This window comes from Capsicum annuum, chromosome 4, assembly GCF_002878395.1.
Source record: "Capsicum annuum cultivar UCD-10X-F1 chromosome 4, UCD10Xv1.1, whole genome shotgun sequence".
NCBI lineage: Eukaryota > Viridiplantae > Streptophyta > Magnoliopsida > Solanales > Solanaceae > Capsicum > Capsicum annuum.
Genome location: NC_061114.1, coordinates 31,583,843 through 31,606,684, shown reverse-complemented (window position 1 = coordinate 31,606,684; position 22,842 = coordinate 31,583,843).

Here is a 22,842-nt window from a genome sequence, read left to right as displayed (position 1 = left end):
TATAATATCATACATACATCTTAATGTATAATCCATACTCATACACATAACACACAATGCAAAGGCTAAATAAATTTTACACAAATTTTGTTACATGAATTTGCCATTTCTTATGTTGTTTAATCACAACGTGGTACAAACGGTTAGGTAATAGTCAATGGTTTGACTTTAACAGCATACATGTTATTAAAGTATAGTAGTATATCATACATCTATATAAGAAAGGTTATTGGGTAGCTGTGTAAAACACAGATACTTACAACAGCTACTTACTATAATATTTTCCAAATTACATAGTATATAAACACATATAACTATGTTTTAATTATAAGTGATAAAGTAACAAAATATGATCTTTCAAAACTATATTAATTGGTTATGAAAATTTCAAACATTGATTCATAATTAAACATCACATAACAATTAAAAACATAAATTAAACTACAACCAGTAAATAAAATGATTATTCAATTTAAACCAAACTAAGCATAAGCATTTAGAACAACAAATTATCTGCTTCAAGATTCTTTTGAAAAGTAATCGCACGTCCTACGGTTATGGCCTGCACGCCCGCATTTACCACAATGGTTTGAACTTGCAGTAAGTGATTGACTAGATTTTAAATGTCTTCCTTTCTTCGGCCTACCCAGAGATCTTTTATATTTGGGTGGCAGAACTTCTTTGGCATCAACAAATTCTGGAATATTTCAATCCTTCATGTCCGGCATAGGAACTATCGGAAGTTCATATATCTTGACAATGGTGTTTGGCCTGTAAATTCTAAGCAGTAACGACCATACTCTTTTACATCAACATTTTTACCTTTCAAAATGGCAATTGCGTGTACACATGGTATTTCATCAATTTGATACTGGTAACAGTTGCACGTGTCATGGTCAATATCAACAATGTACCTCCTTCCTGATTCATATACACAGTACAGATAACTACTAGCTGCCTTAATCTATTAGAAACGAATCATTTTATATAGATAATAATATACAAATTTATAACAAATATAAAAGATATTTAATTACATAAATATTCTAATACATACCATCATTTTAAATGATTTAACCCCATTATCAATCAGAATTTCTTGAAATCTTCTCCCGAGTGTTGTGTTTGTATAAGATGCAATTTTACTGTTCTTACAATTCCATGCAACAAATAAAATCCTAACTTTTTCAAGGAAATCTAAAATAGGAAGTTCTATAGCCTCTACCAAGCAACCGTTAATATATTCGGCTATATTTGAGGTCATCATTCTACCTCTATTAATAGGGGAGTGACATTGAGATCATTTTTCATAACCAGCTTCTTCCATATATTCCTTAACTTTGGGATCAACCTTACCAACTTTTAACATAATGTAATCAAAATCTTCTATTCTATAAGCTTTATCCATGGAATAATAAAGGTCACTAAGTCTATCTTTGCTTTTTCTAAAATATTTGCAAACATTTTTCCATAAATGCCAAATACAAGCTAGATGGGGAACATTAGGGTAAACAATGCTCACACATTTTATGATACTCTCATTTCAGTCTGATACAACACACATATTGTTCCGTTCTCCAAATGCTTCCTTAAATTGATGAAAAAACCAAGTTCACAAATTGTCGTTCTCCGAATCCACAACACCGTAAGCTAATGGAAGAATACATCCTAAAGAAAAAAAAATAATATGTATAGGTCAATAATATATTTACTCCATTGAACAAGTCTCTAATAATTTTAGAATTATGTATAACATAAAATCATACATGTTGTCGCACGTTTCTAACTTAATTAAAAACAACGAAAATATATAACATCATACATATTTATAAAGTATAACACTACATCATACATTATAAACATACTGTTAAGGAATTATAAATTTAAAGATTAGTGAATGTATTAGTCATTAAACGTATTATTGATAAGAAAATAAGGGTATTTTATAACATCATACATACACCCAAACGTATAATCCTTACTCATACACATAATACACAATGCAAAACATACTTAAATTTTACACTATTTTTATTTCATTAATGTGCCATTTCTTGTGTTATTTAAACAAAAACTAGTACATACTAAATAAAAAAACATTAATATAAAATAAAATGAGTACGTAAATAATATATGTACTGATTTGGCAAGTCCATATTTTATTATACATACAAGAGCAATGTATAATCAGTTCAAATACAAACAAAATGTACAATGAACAAAGAAAAATATTTAAAAGTATTGTATAATACCTGCACCATCAAGAGTGTTTGTCGATACAAATATTCCTTTGTATGGCCCACTTAAATGAGCACCATCTACAACTACAATCGATCGGCAAAATTCAAAACTCCTTATCATGGGATGTAAGGCAATAAACAAGTATTTAAACTTGTTATCTAACGCCTTATGCATCCGAATGTATGATCCAAGATAAACCTGGTTCAACATGTAGATATACTAAGGCCTTTTTTTATATCCATCAGTTAGTCCACCTCTAAGCATCGCAATTGCCTTTTCTTTTGCCCACCAAGCCATCATGTAGTTAATATCAACACCATAAAAAACCTTCATCTCTTCAGTTATGTCTGGTGGTGTGTGTATTCTTTTGTAATTAATTAATTTTGGTGTTGTAAATTCACTGACAAAAGTTGTTGTTGCAACCAAATTATTCAGTACTCTATCACTCAGACTGCATGTATGTTCCAAATCAAACCTCTTTATCACAAATATTTCTGACATATTCATCGAAGATGCCTTGAGGACCCATTTACAGTCTTTGTTATGACAGTGTAATACATAGCTGCATTATATTTTTAAACATGTTGTCAATGTATTAATATACATATAAAATTAATAATTTTACCAAAAATACTAAAATTTCCCTGTTACAGTCTATTTATACATTCGTTCGAATGTATGATGACATATTATACATTGTTAATGAAACAACAGTCAGCAAAAAACACAACTTTCGTGTAATACCCCACAAAATTCTAAGCTTAATTTAGTCCTTTAAAGCTTGTTGAGGGGTCCCAGACTTAGAAAATTTTAGCTAAGTATTCATACTTAGAGTTATTTTAGCCTTCATAGTTTGCAATCTTATTTCCCAACCCTTACAACCATTAAATGTTGATCTTTAAGTTGTTCCATGATTAGGAATATCAGCAGGTGTTCTCGGACGAGTTTTGGATTTTTTGAATATCGTTTGAAGCACATTTGGGAGTCCAAACCAGTATATCAATGCGATCTCGACGCGCCACTGTAACAACCTGAGACTACCCCCTAGTCGTTACATGGTGCTTAAGGTCTCGCAGGACCACATAACTCATGAGCTGGTACCTGTTGTGAGCACTAAATAATATAATCATGAATGTGGAAGAATAACTAAAATTCCATAAGGTTTTAATAATGAAACTACTACTGAATTATGAATCTGGCATAATACTAAAATCTGAATAGCTAACTGTAGTGTCTGAAAAGCCTCTAAACTAAATATTGTGAGTTGATGGGACAGGCTCCCAACTAACTCTACTAGCTACTAAGATAAATACATGAAGTAATATAATCTATCCTTGGATGATGAGGACTCACCACTGCTACTATGCTGCTGATAATCTGAGAATCTATGTGCGATCTGGGAACTGAGCATCAGCACCTATTATATGAGACATCATACCACAAAAGAAAGGTATGCGATCAGTACTTTGAATGTACTGGTATGCTAAATGTAGACTGACATGTAAGGTTTCATGAATAGGAGTAATAAACTATCTGAATATACATGTAAAGCATGAAGCACTAAGTATAGGACGTGAAACCTATAGATACTAGAGCTATGTAAAGCACGTAAAAACTGTATATGCATGAGAGTCTATAAATACTGAAAATACATGAAAATCTGTAGAACCTGAGGATGCATGATCAAGCATATAACATGGACTGAGTAAAATTTGTAAACTAAATTACTGATGAAATACTGATATTTGTATGCTTTGGTCGAACAACTCTAAGACTGCATAACTAAACAGGGACTATATCTGAGACTGTGGGAGGTATCATCTAATCGACATGCTCCAATATAAGCTAATCAGGGTCCAACCTGTAACCCTAGTTGGATGGGTGTTAATACCGTGCCACGGGTACTAACATTGGTTGTGCAGATCCACTAGACTGATATAATGTCCAAAGGACTAAGGGTGTTAAGCCTGAACTGACGGGTGACCCCTGCAAGATTGTCAAGCCTAATCTGATGAGTGACTTCTCATATCCTACGCTGGATACACAGTTCTGGAGTTAGGGACTTCTACTAACGACTCTGCCTATCTAACGGGAAAGCCATCATCCCAACACTCTCTCGGTGCTAAATCCAACTCCCAACTGAAAGACAGTGAGATACTAGACTATTTTGAGTTTAATGATCGATATCTAACTATTCTGATAATGCTCATAGTATAATCTGGAGACTATTTTGTAATGTACTGATACTAGACTAAATAAATAGCTATGGTTTTTTGGGTATTCAATACCCCCAGGACTTGAAATAGCAATACTGAAGAGACACTAAAGCTTGGTGGACAAAGCATGAAGGCTTTTATTAAATCCATCACTCTTGTAGGCATTTTGTCAGCACTTGTAGTTCATGGTTTAAAACAATCATAGGAATGTCATGAAGCTTATAGAAATAGAATGAATTCGACATAATAGTATCATGGTTTAATCCAGTAAATAATAATATTAAAACATGAAGGATTGGATAACAACAATAATTTCATTGGATCATGGTATAAAATCAATAGTACATGGAAAGTCATGGGTGAAATCACAATTTAAATCAAATAACTTGAAAAGATGATAGATTTATAACTAAAATGGATACTTGGATTCCATGGATGAAAGGGATCCAAGGATGAACATCTAACATACCTGGGATGGTGAATTTGGAAGGATTAATGGAAAGTTCTTGAGATTTGACCTTGATTCTTGAGGGTTAGGGTTTTGCAAATTAAGAGAATATTCTTGATTTTGGGAGAAATTGATTAGAATAATGCCCGATTAGGTTATTAGGGACTTAATTCATGTTTGGGGCTGATTGGGTTAAGGAAAAAGTACTTAAAATCCCTTGGAATTAAAACTCGAAATGGACTAAAAATCCTAATTTTCTAGACTGACGCGACGCGGTGTTATCATGCCATGTCACTAGAATCCGACAACTGGGAAGCTGGTGTATGGTGAAACGCGGGGAAATTGCGGTCCTTCATTGATTGGGACCTGAAAGTTCACCGCGATGCGGTGGTATCACGCTTCGACACTGGAAATAGACAAATGTCAAGTTGGCCTATGGCGCGACGCGCCAGAATTGCGGTTCCTCATTAGAATTTGCCAAATGGGAGATTGGCCTGCTCCGGAATGTGCTAAAGGTTAAAATGACGGTGTTTAACGATTGAAACTTAAAATTTCCAGAACCTTTTACCCGGTTATCAGATTTGGGCGAATTTTATATTGTTGGAAAATTAATTGAATTACCTACGTAATGGCATCCTCTGAATTGAAAAATAATGAGTGTTTCAATAATTTCATATATGAATACTCAGATATTGGGACTTAGATTATTCATGGGAAATACGGGGTGTTACAGTATCACCCCCTTGGGATCATCCATCCCCGAATGAAACTGGTTAAGCTGAGGGAACTAATGGACTGAGCTTACATACTGAATATGCATATCTGATGCATGGAATGCATGACTAAAACTAATTCATGAATGCACGACTAACATAAACATGATGTGTGGCTGAAACTGAGCATGATAGAGAGAAAAATCTTAAGAAGATCGGTACCTTATACTGAATCTGGATTCACGGAGAAAAGATGAGGATACTTGGTCCGCATATCTACTTCCGCTTCCCAAGTGGCTCCCTGAACGACCTAATTTCACCAAAGAACCTTGAATAATGGAACTTCATTGTTCTTAAGTCTACATACTTGATGATCAAGAATTTTGACTGGAACTTCCTCATAGGAAAGACTATTCTGAATATCAACACTTTCTAAGGGAACAACTACAGCTGGATCACCAAAACACTTTTCCAACAACGAGACATGGAACACTGGGTGTACTAGGGCTAAATCTGAAGGCAACTCAAGCTCGTAAGCTACCTTTCTGAAATGACTGAGTATTCTGAAGGGACCGATATATCAGGGACTAGGTTTCCCCTTCTTGTAGAACCTCCTCACTCCCTTCATGGGAGAGATTTTCAAGTACACAAAATCCCCAACCTCAAATCAAGATCCTTTCTCCTCACATCTGCATATGATTTCTATCAGCTCTGGGAAGCCCTAAGCCTTTCTCTGATCAACTGAACCTTCTCTAAGGCATCAAACACCAAGTCAGAGCCAACTACTACAGGTTCACCTACTTCAAACAATCGATTAGAGATTTACATCTCCTACCATAGAGAGCCTCAAATGGAGCCATACGGATATTGGAATGATAGTTGTTATTGTATGTGAATTTAATAAAAGGCAAATGGTCATCCCAACTACCCTTGAAATCAACAATGCATGATCTCAGCATATCCTCAAGAGTCTGAATGGTCTTTTCTGCTTGACCATCTGTCTAAGGGTGGAAGGTTATACTAAGATAGACTTAGGTACCAAGACCCTTTTGGAATGCTTTCCAAAAGTGAGAGTTAAACTGAGTACCTCTATCAGAGATAATAGATAACGGAACATCATGCAACCTAACAAACTCTCTGAGATAGAGATTAGCATAGTACTCAGTTGAATAAGAGGTATCGACTGGCAAGAAATAAGCTGATTTGGTCATCCTATCTATGATAACCCAAATAGAACCATGCTGACGACGGGTATGAGGTAAACCTGTCATAAAATCCATGTTCACTTCCTCCCATTTCCATATGGGAATACTGAACTCCTGTATGAACCCACTAGGCTTCTGGTGCTCAACCTTAACTTGCTGACATGTAAAGCACTTAGTTACAAACTCTATAATATCTCTCTTTTTCCTACTCCACCAATAGATCTCCCGTAAATCACATTACATCTTAGTGGCCCTGGATGAATAGAGTAACGCGCACCATGTGTTTCTGCAAGAATTCATTGCCTTAACTCATCTACACTAGGCACACATAATCTACCCTGACAGCTCAACACACCATCTCCCCCTTGGGAGAAGACCTACACTTTCTGATCTCTGACCGATTCCTTCAACTTAACTAGACTGGGATCTCTATACTGTTTTTCCTTCACCTCGGAAACTAGCGATAATTCTAAGCTACTCTGTACCCATAGACTACCTTCTGCCAAATCGACTAAACAGACACCTAGTTGGGCAAGCTGATGAACTTCCTGAGCTAACTTCTTCTTACAATCCTCAACATGAGCTACACTACCCATAGACAATCTACTGAGAGCGTCAGCCACTACATTGGCCTTTCCTGGATGATACAGAACACTCATGTCATAATCTTTCAATAACTCTAACCACTTTCTCTAATACAAATTCAAATCTTCTTGAGAGAATGTATACTGAAGGATTTTGTGATCTGTGAACACATCTACATGCACCCCATACAAGTAATGCTTCGAAATCTTTAACTTGAATACTACTGTCGCTAGCTCAAGATCATAAGTCAAATAATTCTTCTCATAAGGCTTAAGCTGTCTGGAGGTGTAGGATATGACGTTACCTCTCTGCATGAGGACACAACCCAAACCTACTTTGGATGCATCACAATACACAACAAACCTATCGGAACCATCTGGTAGAGCAAAAACTAGGACTGAGGTAAGTTAAGTCTTTAACTTCTGAAAACACGTCTCACAGGAATCTGACCATTGAAACTTAACTTTCTTCTGAGTCAATCTAGACATGGGGAATGCAAAATATGAAAAACCTTCAACAAACCAACGGTAATAGCCAGCTAAACCTAAGAAACTCCTGATATCTAATGGAGAGATAGGTCTAGGCTAGTTTCTCATCGCCTCAGTCTTTTGAGGATCAACCCTAATGCCATCATCAAAAATAATATTGCCAAGGAAAGCTACTGATCCTATCCATAATTCACACTTATTGAATTTAGCGAACAACTGATGAGCTCTAAGGGTCTATAACACTATTTTGAAATGGTCTGCATGATTATTTTTATTACGGGAGTAAACAAGAATGCCATCGATGAAAACTATGATGAACATGTCCAAGTACTGCTTGAACACTCAGTTCATCAAGTCCATAAAGGCTGTTGAGGCATTCGTGAGACTAAAGGACATGACTAGAAATTTGAAATAACCATACCGGGTTTGGAAAGCTATTTTTAGAATTTCACATTCTCTGACTCTAAGTTGATGATATCCTTCTAAGTTGATGATAGCCTGATCTGAGGTCTATCTTGAAAAAATAACTGGCACCCTACAGTTGGTCAAAGAAGTCATCGATTCTAGGAAGTGGATATTTATTCTTAATTATGACCTTGTTCAACTGACGGTAGTCAATACACATTCTGAGAGAACCGTCCTTTTTACGTACGAATAGAATAGGTACACCCCATGGGGAGACCCTGGGTCTGATGAATCCCTTATCTAGGAGATCCTTTAACTATTTTTTTAACTCTTTGAGTTCAGCTAGAGCCATTCTATATGGCGGAATAGATATGGGTTGAGTATCTGAAAAAGGTCTATTTCGAAGTCTATTTCCCTTTCGGGAGGAACTCCGGGAAGATCTTCAGGAAATATATTTGAGAATTCATTTACTACTGGAATAGACTCAAGAGTAGGAGTTTCTGAGCTAGAGTCTTTGACTCACACATGATGGTAGACACACCCCTTGGATATCATTTTTTTGGCTCTAAGGTATGAAATCAACTGACCCCTAAGAGCTGTAGTACTACCCCTTCATTCAAGGACTGGTTTATTTGGAAACTGAAAAATGAACTATTCTGTTTCTACAATCAACGGAGGCATAGCATGAGTGGAGCCAATACATGCTGAGAATAACATCAAAACACATCATCTCTAACTCTACGAGATCAACTGAGGTAAATTTTTGAGGTATTATGATCGAACAGTTCCTATATACCTATCTGGCTACAATAGAAACACCTACTGAGGTAGACACTGAAAAGGGCTCTGCTAGAGTTTCGGGATTGACTCCAAAATTGATGGCTATATATGGAGTTACAAAAGAAAGAGAAGCTCCAGGGTCTAGTAAAGCATAAACATGTAAATGAAAGACCTGCAACGTACCATTAACTATGTCAGGAGAATTTTTTTGATCCTAGCGGGACTGAAGAGCATATAACTTGTTCAGGCTCTGACCACTGGTAGCACTGAAAGCGGCACCCTGCTGAGTTGGGTGGGCGGATAGAACTGACGACTGATGGGACTGGCCCTGTTGTCACGCATCCCTACCATTCTGAGAAACTACCCGACACTCCTAAATCTGATGTCCTAGCTTTCCACACCCAAAGCACACATCACTACCTGCTCTACACTCACCCTGATGGTGTCTGCCATACTTCTGACATAAAGGATTGATACGAACACTACTAACACTGACCTGGGACTTAGAGACCGGTGCCCTTCCCTATTGTCGTTTCTAAATTTGGGTACTGGGGCACTGACTGAAGAGGGCACTGGGGTTAAAGACTTCTGATAAAACTGAGGACGATTACCACCCTCTAACTTTGGTTGATCAAAATTAAAACTACTCGTCCTAGCTCTATTGTTTCTTTTCTCCCTCTCCTTAATCTTATGCTCCTCTATCTGTTGAGCATGGGCCATCAGTCTAGACAAGTCTATCTCACTAATCAGCATTGTGGTCCTACACTCCTTGACCACTCTATTAGACACACCAGACATAAACTTACTCATCTTGGACCTACTGTCAGCTGCCACATGAGGAGCATATCTAGCTAACTGAGTGAACTTAAGAGAATACTCCCTCACACTCTTACTGCCTTGCCTCAAATTAATAAATTCTAACACCTTGGCCTCCCTCAACTCAAATGGAAAGAATCTATCTAAGAAAGTCGTGGCAAACTCTTCCCATTCTATAGGCCCTGCATCAACACCTCTATAAACTTTCTATTGCTTGAACCAAGTATGGGCTACATCCTACAATTGATAGGCAGCCAACTCGGTACTCTGACTAGACGCCACCCCCATAGCATCCGTTACCTTTTAAACCATATCTAAGAATTTTTGTGGATCCTCTTCAGACTTAGATCCCGTGAAGAAAGGCGGATTCATCTGGGTGAAGTCTCGAATTTTGGTTGTAGGAGTATTGGCCGGAATAGAAGCTGGTCATTCATTTTGTGCTGCTACAGAGTTCGCTAGAGTAGTGAACGCAGCCCTAAATTCTGCGTGAGAGACATGCTCGTCCAAAGGATCTACTTAGACAGGCTGAGGGGCTAGCTGAGTTCCTATTCTTTTTCTATTCTTCTTGGGAGGCATGTTCTGTAAACATAAGGAGGGAACGGATTAGACTAAGATTTTAACTTGAGCTCATTCTCAATCACACGACATGAATACTAAAAGAATGGAAACTTTTCGTAAATACCTTGTAGCCTCTCATCCATAAGTGTGGCGCACTACACACCCATGCACAAGACTCTACTCAACGCGGCTTTCATACTTCCTAGGAGACTTCAAAACCTTAGGCTTCGATACTAAATTTATGACCCAAAACTATCCCCTAGTCATTACACGGTGCTTACAGTCCTGAGGGACCATAAGCTAACCCATGAGTTGGTTCCTGCTATGAGTACTGAATAATATAATCATGAATGTAGAAGAATAACCAAAATACCATAAGCTTTTAATAATGAAACTACTACTGAATTATGAATCTGGCATAATACTAAAATCAAAATAATCTGAATAGATAACTGTAGTGTCTGAAAAGCCTCTTGACAGAATACTATAAGTTGATGGGACAGGCCCACATCTAACTCTACTAACTACTGAGATAAATACATGAAGTAATATAATCTTTCCTCAGATGATGAGGACTCACCACTACTACTGTACTGCCGATAATCTGAGAATCTAGGTGCGATCCGAGAACTGAACGTCAGCACCTATGATATGAGACATCATAGCATAAAAGAAAACGTATGCGATCAGTACTTTAAATGTACTGGTATGCTAAATGAGGTAGCCTGGCATGCAAGGTCTCATAAATAGGAGTAATAAACTATCTAAATATATATGTAAAGCATGATGTACTAATTATAGGACATAAAACCTATAGATACTAGAGATATTTAAAAGCACATAAAAACTATATATACATGAGAGTCTGTAAATACTGAAAATACATGAAACACTCGGGGCATTACATTTTGTCAACACAACGACTCCATTAACAACGGCTATTACAAAACAAAAACATCCTTTAAAGCATCGACAAATCAAAAATAATTTTTTTGGTTCATACCTTTGTTTGTCAGGTCGTTTAAAATATGTGTTGAATCCATTCGATATCATATATTTTGCCATTATCGATACCAAAGTTTGCTTATCCTTATAAAGCTAGTTAACCTTTATTTCAGTATTTTTGCAATCAGTAATGAAGTTATTAACTCCAAATTCTAGAACGTATAATGAATACTGATTCTGGGTTTCAACAACCGTTAAAGCAACCGAATCAGATTCACTACCTTCAATACACAGTACTGCCCCAGTTTCGCTATCAAACTAGATATTCGTATTCGATTTGTTGAAAGTTGATATACAGAGCAGAAAATTAACAAGCCCCGTAAATTGCTTCTTCAACTCAATGTAAACCTTTACTCCATTATCATTCCTTATGATAATTGGAGAAGAATTACCATCAACGATGTATTTAACTTTAATTTTTTTCGAACATCGTCAATACTCAATTCCATCGCGATTGTCGCAATCTATTTCAAAAAATTAATACTTTCAGAAACAATAATGGCATAACTTTTGTATGATTTATAATCGATTTTTGTCTCCCAGACACCGGAATGACGCAACAATATGGGGATGTTCATCTTCTTCTTTTTTCAAAAATCATGACCAAAGGGGAATTTTTTTTCTCAAAAACATGTATCAACAATGACGATGTTTAAGAGCTTTTTTTGAAATTCAAATTTCAGTTACTATATTAACTCATACACTAATTAATTACAGATATTTAAAGGGCATAATTTAAGGAGTATGAAGATATTTTTTGATTTTCCTTCCCATAATTGTAGGCAAACCAGTTTTATCAAATATTCCACCAATGTATAACAAACAACCAAGTGTATGATAATATTTTGCAAAATAGGAAGAGAGAAGACCTAAAGGAATTTTCTGTAAATACCTTCATATAACACGGGATTTCTGTGGTTTATACTTGTGTTAATTCTTAACTTAATCAATTTAAATAATTTCCTTTAGTTTCTTTTTTGATTTCCTCCCTTCTCCCATTCATCCGGATTGGCTTGATAAATTATTTTGGCTTAAGTAAAATAGAATTTTTATAAATAAGATTTTAAAGTTCGTGAAAAAAATGACATTTTCTTTATTCATGGATTAGTAGTTATTTGGATTAAAGGAATTTTCTTCAAACTTTAAAACTTTGAGATTTCTTTTGAAAATTTGATTCTTTTATAAATAATTAAATGTTCCTTAATTTGCCCTAGTTTAGCGATTTTTCTTAAAAATCTATTTTCAAAAGTCTATTTCTATTGACTTTGATTAAAATCAATTCTTTTCTTTAAAAGTTGATTTCTTCCCTTCTCTTTTTTCATGAAGAAGATAATGTGGTTTACTTCAACCGAAAGGAACATTTCTTTGAATTATTTTTACCTTAAGGAAATTTTTTGTGTAAGTTAAAATAAACTACTTGTCACTTATATCAAATGAATGTCATACTTTGCAAATGCATTTCAAGACTTTACAAAGTTAGTCATTTCTTAAAAACTTGTTACTTTTATAAATTAGTCAATTTGTCTTTTGGTTAATCATTTTTTAATGAACATTCTTTAGTGCCTTAAAAAACTTCTAAAGGCGTTACTTGAATCCCGGCCTATTTTCTCTAATTTTAAGAATTTATTTTTGTTTTCAATTCTTTAAAATTTTTTTAGTTCTTTCTTGATATTTTATCAAAAAATGAAATGGCGACTCTTTAGTCTCTTAAATTATTTCAAATTTCTTTTTTAAAGAAGTTTTGAAATAGCTTAAAAGTCAAAAAATAATATTTTTCAACCCTTCGAATCGAAAAGGGATAAACATGATGAAATAGACAACTTTTGTGCAATGCTCTCAAATATACCTTAGTGAAATTATTTTATGAATGGTGGATTGATTCGGGTGTTACCCACCATGTTTGTTTAATAAGAAATTATTATCTTTTTATACTTTTTAGGACAAGGCGAGACTGTTTGTATGGCAAATTCTACAACATCAAAGATAGTAGGAACTGGCAAAATTGACTTTAAGATGACTTCGAGTAAGATGGTGACCCTCAACAATTTCCTTCATGTTCCTAAAATGTAGAAGAAATTGGTACTGACATCACTTCTAATGACGAATGATTTTAGTTTTGTGTGTGTGTGTGACAAAGTTGTAATCAATAAGAATGACATGTATGTAGGAAAAGGTTACCTCGCTGAGGACTTCTTAAAACTAAATGTACTTTCAGTTAATATGAATAAGATTTCTACTTATTCTTACTTGCTTAAACCAAATCATTTATGACATATACATTTAGGACGTGTAAATTATAAAATCATGCAGAAAATGATTAATTTAGAAATATTCCTTAAGTTTGAAAGTAATAATTTGTAATGTCAAGTATGTGTGGAATCTAAGTATGCTAAGCATTCTTATAAGCCGATTGAAAGAAATTCAAATCCTTAGACTTAATCCATACATATATTTATGGCATGAAAACAACTCGTGGTGAAAAAGATACTTAAAAACTTTCATTGATAATAACATTCGATATTGTTGTGTTTATCTACTTAATAGCAAAGAAGAAGCAATTGATCCATTCAAGCAATACAAGAATGAAGTTAAAACATAACTTGATAAGTAAACAAAAATGATTAAAGGTGATAGGGGTGAAAATATGAATCTCCTTTTGAAGAAATATGTTTGGAATTTGATATTATTAATCAAATAACTACCCCATACACTCCACAATCCAATGAAATTTCGAAAAGAAAGAATAAAACATTAAATGAGATGATGAGTGCCTTGTTGATAAGTTCTGGTTTACCACAAAACTTATGGGAGGAAGCTACTCTAATAGGAAATCAAATATTCAATTGAATACCCCATAGCAAAACAAAATTCATTCCATGTGAGAAATGAAAAGAAAGAAAACTCAACTTGAAATATTTCAAAATGTGGGGGTATTTTACTAAAGTACAAGTGCCTAAACCCAAAATAGTTAAAATAGAATCGAAAATAATTGATTGTATTTTCCTTGAATATGCAACCAATATCAAGGCATATTGGTTTCTAGTTCACAAATCAAAAAACTCGTACATTCGTGTGAATGTGATAATTGAATCAGATAATCCTAAATTTTTTAAAAGATTTATCCATACAAGAATGAATATGAGTTGTCTAATGAAAAATCTAAATGACCTCGGTAAGAATCAACAGAAAGTACACCTAATGATAAAAGTCCAAGGTGTAGCAAACGTCAAAAGACATCAACTTCCTTTAGTCCCAATTTCTTGACATTCTTAGTAGAGAATGAGGCTCAAACGTTTAAGGAGGTAATGTCTTCCTCAGAAACACAATATTGAAACGAGGAAATCAATAGTGAAATAGAATTCATATTGAATAATCACATGTAGGAATTGATTGATCTTCCTACGAGAAATAAATCATTGGGTTCTAAATAGTAGTGTGCAAAAATCAAACCGATAAAACTGTTATTGATTTAATGTTATTAAATTATTGTGTTGACAATTTTTAAATGATTTTATAAATTTTCTTATTGGGTTATTGGTTTGATTTTATTTTTTTCTTATCAAATTATTGGGTAAACCGATAACCCAATAAGAATATACTAAATTACTACTTTACTCCTACTTATGTATACACATACACACAAACACACACATATATATACACATACACATATATATATATATTCTATATATTAGAAGAGCCACTTCAACATGTGTGCTTGTTGTAAAAAAAAATTATTCTAATGATATTACTGTCAATTAAAAAAAACTTGCATATTATTGGATTGTGCTATAACTTAAACAAACATGAATATAAATATCTAATGATAAAACAACCAATCAACTTTCTCTAAATACCAATTATATCCCCTTCAAGTGATGTCATCTTCCACATAGTGGACCCCATGATTCTAAGCACAAATCCTTATTTTTTTATAAAAAAGAAAAAACAACTCCTTTTTAAATTCATACTTTTTTTAACAGAAATGGTACAAATACTCATTTATGTTTTCTTTTATGGGATAAAAAATTAATTTTATTTTTTGTTCCAACTTTTTATAGTTTCTTTTAGGGAATTAAAAAAAATTATTTAATTTTTTGTTCCAACTCTTTATGCATGTTTAAATAACTTCTGTAAATTTAATATAATTAGGTAATTTGAAACAAATCATAATTTATATTGGTTAATCATAATTGAATTTTAAAAGTAATAAATGCCATATATTTATCGTTAATTTGCATACCAACTTTTTGTACATGTTTAAATAACTTTCTAAATTTAATATAATTAAGTAATTTAAAACAAATCATAGTTTATATTAATTAATCATAATTGGATTTTAAATTAATAAATGTCATATGTTTATTGTTAGTTTATATCTTATATTGAAAATATAATTTATATTAATTAATCATAATTGAATTTCAAAAGTAATAAATGTCATATATTTATTGTTAATTTGTATACAACCCTTTCAAAAGTAATAAATGTCATTGAATTTTAAAATTAATAAATGCCATAAATTTATTGTTAAATTGTCTCATATATTGAAAATATAATTTTCTTTTTACTTATTTATTTGAGCAAATTAAGAAAAAATATTTTGTTCTTCTAATATTAACCTTGTGATTAAGTTACTATATCAAATTTAGATTTTCAAAAATTATTAGTAAAATTAATTTAGCAAAATAATTTTTTAATAAATAATTTTTAAGATCATATTGAATTGATACACCCTTAAGAGAACATTAATTAGGAGTATATTTTACCAAATATATTTTATTAAATGCACTTGAAAACTCTAAATTTGACTACAGATACTTTATATAATTATTAAATACTAAGGATAGACAAGGAGAAAATATAAAAAAAAATTCTTAATTTCAAAAATTGAACAAGTAAATTGAAAAAGTTATTTTTAATTAATGAAAAATTGAGGGCATTTTAATCTTTTTATGAGAAAAATCTGCTTAAAGAATTTGTTGTGCTATATTAATTGTATCTGATTAATAACTTTAAAAAATATCCGCAATCTTTTATTTAATTACAGACCATGCCCTTAAAAAAAGTCCACCTTATTCTATTTATTTACAAGATTGCCCACCGAGCTACATTTAAATATGCTTATATATAATAATGGGTTGGTCCCACAATATATTCCAATTTTTCATAGATTTAATTTAAATTTAAGTAATTTAATAATATAATAAGTTTATCCTAATTAATATTTAAAGTAAATCAATTTTATTATTTTAATTGACTTTTATGTTCAAAATTATTTTTTTTTACTTATTTATTTTAGTAAATTTAAATTTTAAAATTATTTTTTTCTTATATAAATACTAATATTTAAACTTAACTTTAAATTTTTAAAGTACAAAGTTAATAAATTTAATTTAGTAAAACAAATTCCTAATGAATATTTTCTTAAGATTTGTGTTGGGCCAATATGTAATAAGTAAAAAAGAAATAAAGAAAAATATATAATAAAAAAATTTATTGTGAGAGATAAATATAATGCACTATCCAATAATATTTAATAATATCATGTTTCTCTTAATTTCTATAAACTAACAAACCTTTCAATTTCTTGAAAACCTATAACCTGATATAGACATAAAGTTAAATCTTTTTATTTTCCTCTATGGTGAACTGACAACGAGGGTTTGCGGCGGCGGTGATGAGGGTCAAGGGACTAGGATTCAACAAGTAGGATTCAATTTTTTGAACTAACATTTAGTTCAAGTTTGAAGATTCTTATAAGTTAGAACATAGCAGTAGAATTTTAGCCATAACTAAGATTCAGTTTCATTCTATATTAGCTGCTACTATTTCTATTTTATGAGTACTAAATCAAAAATTGAATCGTTAAAGGCTAAAACTAATAAATCGATAAAATATATCTTATTGGTTTTGTTATTGATTTAGTATATTTAAAAACTGAAAACCTAAAAACCGAACAGATAATACATAAAACTGAACAAACCCGATTGATACACACTCCTAGTTCTAAATGGATCTTTTAGAAGAAAATGAAAGATGATGGATATTGATAAATATAAGGTAATACTAGTTGTCAAATGAAGGTCTTGATTATTTTGATATATACTTGCCGAAAACAAGAATCACGTTTATTCGAGTGTTGATAGGTTTTCAAATTCATAAATGGATATAAAGACTACCTTCTTAAATGGAAAACTAGAGGAAGAAATATAAATGGATCAACTCAAAGGATTTATAGTTTTTGGAAAAGAAAAGAAGGTATATTGACTTGTAAAGTCACTTTCTGGACTAAAACAAGCGCCCAAACAATGGTATGTAAAACTTGACCAAACAATATTGGAAAAAGTTAAGATCAATGAGTGTGATAAATGTGTCTACATCAAGAAAGCTCCAAATCAAATTGCCACTGTTCGTTTATATGTTGATGATATGTTGATAATGAGTGAAGACATTTTCGTTATAAATTCTACTTAGCATATGCTTGCCAGCAAGTTTGACATGAAAGACTTAAGATTTATGGATTTGATTCTACAAATTAAAACTCATAGGATTCTTGAAGATCTAGCTCTTTCTCAAACTCATTACATCAACACGGTACTTGATAATTTCAAGTATTTTGGCTTCAAAGTTGTAAAGACTCCAATTAATGAAAATCTTGCTCTCACAAAGAACCAAGATCAAAGCAAGTCCCAATTGAACTAAGCTCGAGTGTTAGGAAGTTTGATGTACATAATGAATTGTACTAGATCAAATATAGATTGTTCCATAAATAAGTTGAGTCAGTATACAAGTAATCTCAATCAAATGCATTGGATGGAAATGAAACAAGTTTTGAATATTTAAAATACACTCAAGATTATGCATTTTACTACAGTAAATATCCTGCAGTAGTTAAAGGATATAGTGATACAAATTGGATCACTGGATCATCTAAAGTAAAATCCACCAATAGATATATTTTCACTGTTGGTGGAGGAATAGTTTCTTGAAAATCATCCAAACAGACATACATAAATCTCTCTATAATGGAATTTGAGTTTATAGCTTTGAATAAGGCTCGTGAAGAAGAAGAATGGCTATGGAACATTTTAGAATATATTACTTTTTGGCCAAAACTAGTAGCTACTATATTCATATATTTTTCAAAGTCAAGCAGCAATAGAAAGAGTTTGAAATGCTATGTATAATGAAAAGTCATGTCACATATGATGAAGACATAATATCGTTAGACAATTACTCTCTAGTGAAATTATCATAATTGATTGTATAGAGTAAAAAAATAATGTGTCGATGTACTTACAAAAGGTCTAACTAGAGAGGCGGTTGATAAATTATCAAAGAGAATAGGATTATAACCGAGAACAAGTCCTTATAGTGGTAACTCTACCTAGCTGGTTGGAGATCTAAAGATATAGGTTTAACGAGATCTAACAAAGTTAGGAATCACTATTGTCACATAAATTATATCCATTTCCATGATAAGGCAATATTCAAGAAAGAAGGATAAGGCTTAAGGTTTAAAGTTGTTTAACAATTTTTAAGTTTAGAAGGTATGACCAAATAGTTTATCTATAGGATTAAACATATAGGAATCAACTATATGAGTGTGAAGTGTAAGTCGCTTCAAGAAGAATTAGAGTAAGGCTAGTTCTCTACGCACTCATGCAACCAGGGCATATTCATGACTGAAACAAACAAAATAATGAGAATTAAAAATGGTTAAAGGTTAATTATAATATGTTGTTAAGCCTAAACATACACACAAGTGTATGTTGTATCACCAAGTAATATAGTGGCCTTTTACAAATCTAGTATCGTCCTCTCAGAGACTTGTGTTAACAACTATCCCAGACTAGTCCAACTATTAAGATTAACTAAGTGCTAACATAACCACAAGATTGTTTGAGAGTAAACTAAGAGTACACTTAACAATGCGGTAAATTAAAGGTTCTTGAACAAAAATGGAGAGAAAAAAAGGTTAAGGCACTATGAACAATCATAATATTTTATAGAACTTCATTGATTAGGTTAATTATCTTGGTTGTTGGTCCACGGGGTCGACACTTGACTATGACCTTCCGAACCTCTAATCGATTATCTAACTTATCCCTAAAGTACATCATTGAGTGAAAATGAAAGAACTAAGTTAAATATGTTCATATTTCATCCCTTACTTGAACTAAATAGATCACATATGTATATTCCTATCCTAAATTCAAATAATAACTCCATTTAATTAGAAGATTACAATTCTATTTTATCTATCCTATATTCTATCCTCGTGCTCCTCCTCCTGGGCTCACAACATGATTATACATGTAGTATAAGTGTTTAAAATACTTAAAATAGCTCTAACAAGGATAAATAAACAACCAAACCAAATCAATTCATAATTATAATACTCATGTTCTTGGGATGTCCCAGTTTAATATGTGTTGCGAAAGTTGGGATGTTTGCGCGAAAGTGGACATTTTATCCTATCAACACTGCTATAGTGAAAAATTCCCGCATAGCAATGGCCAATCCGGTTAATAGCCTCTATAATGGCAGGTGCTGCAATAGCAACGAAAGTCGCAGTTCTAGGTTTATTTATCTAAAATAATTTATTTTTCTAAAACTTGATTTGGGGAAAAGAGGGGTGATTTGGAGTGATTTTCACCAAATTTTCTCAATTCTCGTTAAGTTAAGGATGTCATTCTTGTATCTAGTAATTATTGATTTAGCCTTAAAATTGTTAAATTATGGAGTTTGGAAGGATTTTAGGACTAGTTTTAGTTGCTTTATAGTGCAAGGGAGCGAATTAAGTAATAAGTTAATGAGTTATGACTATTAATGGTTAATTTACCCCTTACATTTTGTTAATTCACTAATTAATTTTTGAGATTAGTAGTTTTAGGTCAATTGCGGTAGAAAAGTTCTATAACAAAAAGCGAATGATCATGAACTTGACCTTACAGGTTGGGTTTGAGTTATAATTCCCAACATGGTAGGTTATTTTAGTAATTATGTATTATATTCGTGTTCAAACCAAAATCAAGCAGAAACTGCATGGAAGGGCAAAGCCACGACTTAGATAAGTTGTGCAAGCTTGGTTTGAGGTAGGTGATGGTATTGTAGTTTAATCCAATTTGTACTATGTGTGCATCTTAAATACTTTGTAGTTTGGCTTGTTCGTGCATGTTTTCGATGTCGTCAATGCAAGTGATTTTACGTGTTGTGTGATTTTCATCAACCTTATTGTCACATATGAAATGTTTCATTATTTTGAAACATTCCCATGGGTTTTGTCATAATAAGGTTGGCATACCTTTTTATCTGGGATCTTAGTACATGGATGAAATTTGTCCACTGCAGGTCATGACTAGTAAGGTGGATATATTATCATAATGTGTATGTATTAGGTTAGTTTGACAGTTTCTTGATAATTATTTACTTGTCTTGACATTTCTTGACTTAGCTTAACTGAATGTGACTTGGTGATATTTTTTTAACTTATTGGTTTTAATCCTAAACTGTTATTTGGTGTTGATGTGCTAAGTGTATGTTAGTTTTAAGCATAGATTAATTTGTTGTGCTATATTTTAATGAAGTGTTCATATTCTCATCATGGATTGGACAAATGACCTTACCAGTACACTATTATTTTCTTGTGTGCTAATACTATAATTGTCCTTACTTTTGTGAGTCTAGTGCATACTCCATCAGCACCTACGAGACCTTGCTTGTGATTTTGGGGGTGATTTTTGATTTTACGATGAGAGGCATATCTAGGCTACCATGAGATCTTTCCTTTGTATCATAGTCCTTTGTTTTTAACATTATGTACTTTTTTTAGTTTTTGGGTTCCGTTCCTTTCTTGAAAATTTTAGATATTTTGATACAGACAACTTTTGGGACCTTGAATGATTTTCATATTCAATTATAATATTTCAAAAATAGTGTACTATCGATTTCATTTTAGATTTTGGATATTTATTGATGAATTAGTTATAAATATCTCTTTTAAGGGTTGATTATTGGTTAGTTTTTGGGATAGTTGGTTCTCTAACCGAGTGACTAGTCTCCATGTCACTCACGATGGGTTTGGACCATGACAAAATTTGTACAGAGTCTATTGATATCCTCATATTAAAATGGGTTAGTAGAGTCTCATAGAATGGTACAGAGACATTTGTGCTTTTCTTCGAGAGGCTATAGGATTTTAGGAAATCTGTCATTCTTGTTTTTTTCATTCTATGACTTTATTCCAATTTGTATATAAAGATTTAAATTGGCATCTAATTCTTCACTCTTTTATCCATAGAATGTGAATACTAGATTTAAGAAACCCAAATATAACTGCTACACTAGGTGCTCCAGCTGAAGAGCCAACCATATGGAAAGAGGATTAGTGAGAAAGAAAGAGGTAGGAAATAAAGGGGACGAGTCACACCTGCCATAGGTGGATCTCGGGTAGTTGTTGGCCAGGATCCTGTAGAGTTAATATCCCCTCCTCATAATTATATTAAGGAGAGAAAAATAATAAGGGAGTAGAGTATGGAGCCCGAGGCGCGGTACCAACAAGGGTTATATCCTTACCTCTTATATCTGTTGAGGTTGTTCAATAAGTATTGGATCTTTTGAGTGGGTTGTCTAGGACTAGAGCCACTCATACTTGGCCAGCTTCTCAAGTTTTGATTGTTTATTCTACTATTGTCATAGCTCCTAGGATGGATGACGCTTCAGTGACTGATGTTTTTCTATTCAATTTTGGGTTATGTGATGACTGGTACATAATCTGTTAAGTTTATAAAGATAAAATAAACTACATTCAAAGGTACTAATTTTGAGGATGTTATTGAGTTCATCATTGACTTTTATGAGAGGTTACACAAGATGGGTATTGTTCAGCAATATGGAGGTGAGTTTGTGTCTTTTCTATTTGAGAAAAATATTAAGCAATAGTGGAGAGAATATGCTGAATGATGAATCTTGATTTTTCCTTCATTGACTTGGGAATAGTTTTTTGCTTTGTTCTTAGAGAAGTATGTGCCTCGAGTTCTCCATGATCACAAGAAGAATGAGTTTTTGGCATAGGAACAAGGTGGCATATCGATTGCACCTTATGAGGGTAAGTTTTATTTTTTGTCTCGATATGATACTCAATTGTTGGCTACTGAGAAGGAGAATATTTAATTTTATATCAAGGGGTTCAATTATAATCTTCAAGTTTTGTCTATGCATATGACTTCTATAGGAAAAAGGTTCAATAAAGTATCAAATTATGTGAAGAAGTTAAAAGGGGTGACTCAAGAAAGTCAGGCTAAGATATTATTTAATGAATCCTGCAATATTGGGAATTTTGGAAGATTTTTCTCTAAGAGACACGGTCAGTGGACC